Below are 1,985 nucleotides of genomic sequence, written 5' to 3'. Positions count from 1 at the left end.
ACAACAAAAAATCAGCCGACAAGGCATACCAAACTACACAAGAGTCGACACCTATCTATGAGCCTCTAAAGGAACATAAGTGCTGCAACATTGCCGGAACAGGGCCCCGACATACCCATGATATCTATAACAAAAATGCATACCAAGACCAAGCAAATCCGGAGAAGGGATCTTGACAATAACCGCTGAACTGGCAGCCTACTGTGGTCGGGGATCTGTGTCTACTAGTCTGTCAGGACATGCAGCACGACATGTAGCATCCACAAATAAAAAGGACGTCAGTACGAATAAAGTACCGAGTATGTAAGGCAGGGAACCATAAGTACGAATAGTAATGTAAGCAGGGATAGAGAATATACAACCTGCAACATCTGGATACCTCTGAGGGCTACTGACATGTAATGCATGATACATATGTATATATATATAAACTTTTAAAACATACGCCTCTGTGGGCATCATCAACATATCATACCCGGCCGTAATAGGCTTGATAAAAACGTACCCAGCCATCATAAGGCTCGGTAGAATCGTACCCGACCACGTGGAGCTCGGTAAAACCCAACTGATCAGTGGTTGCACAATAGGTGTCTTACCCCGCCGACTATAGCGCTTTCTGAACTTCGGAGTGACATAAGGTCGGTATCCTCCATACATATTATTAGGATTAACTCTTCATCATGAATCTTATAAGAATCAGGAAGTACCAACAATATTGATAACATAAGAATAAGAGAAGCAACATCAACATCAAACGTTCCATAAGAAGGGAAACAATGTAAGTATTGCTAGCTTCTAAGAGTGGAGTATATTTGGAAGCTCGTTCATTACATTATGTACAATCGGAGTCGTGAAAAAGAAGAAAAGGGATAGCCTCACATACCTTGTATATACTGCCCAACCTCAAGCTATGTAAATTTCACGACTCCTTAGTCTACAATAAGAGAAATGACATTATCATTATCGTTTAGGCATCGTAACTATTATGTATCACCCACAACCTATTTTACGAGAAAACGGACAGAACATCCCCAATATATATGACTTCTCACAAGCCAAAACAATCACCAAACAGCCCAAACAACATCAATAATAATCAAATTGAGCCTCCCAAAATAGTCTACCAACCAACAACACTACTACCAAGCCTTTCGATATATATATCACAAGTTCTAGCTTCAACGACTTAGCCGCCACTTGGATAATCTTAAATACATGTAGAGTAAGAGGTTCCTTACCTTTAAATAGAAAGAAAAACTCCAATTTGACCTTAATTTTCCACGAAATATCCCTCCAATGCTGCCACAAGAACAAGGAAGCGAAACTAGCAATCAATTAGGGGTTTTCGACACTAGAATCACTTTAGAAGACTTGAAATCACCTAGGGTAGATCTTAAAAACTTGAAGGAGTATTTACAGAACATAAACCACTTAAAGCAACCTCCCACACGAGCTGGAACAACACAAAAATGAGCAACAACAAGAAGAACAAGAAACTTACTAGCGCCACGGGATTCCCGACACTTGATTTGTGTTGTTTGCCCTTTGTTTGGGTCTTGGATCATGAGAGAAACTTGAGAGGATATTTTTAGCATTCTAAGTTCTGAATATACGGAAAAGTAATGACTAAAAACGGGGTTGAGGCATCTCATTTATATCCATATGTCTTAAACCGCCTATGTGGGTTCCATAGAGAGCTGCTAGGCGCAGTCTCGCGAAAACGAGAATATCTCTCTACTCTAAGATCGTATTGACAAACGGTTTAATGCGTTGGAAACTAGACTCATAGATCTTCAATTTGGTCGATAGATCATCCCATAATTCCAAGTAATTTTGGAGAAAAGCTTAGTAATATTTGACCTAAAGTTTAAGTAAAATTATGAACATAACTTGCGACTACTTTTGTCGACTTTTGTTTCATAACTCGTTTGACTTCAAGACTTACGATACGGATATTATATGATTAAATACCATAAAACACGACC

Source organism: Nicotiana sylvestris, chromosome 12 (assembly GCF_000393655.2).
Source record: "Nicotiana sylvestris chromosome 12, ASM39365v2, whole genome shotgun sequence".
In the NCBI taxonomy this organism is placed as follows: domain Eukaryota; kingdom Viridiplantae; phylum Streptophyta; class Magnoliopsida; order Solanales; family Solanaceae; genus Nicotiana; species Nicotiana sylvestris.
Note: the sequence above shows the minus strand (reverse complement) of the source record.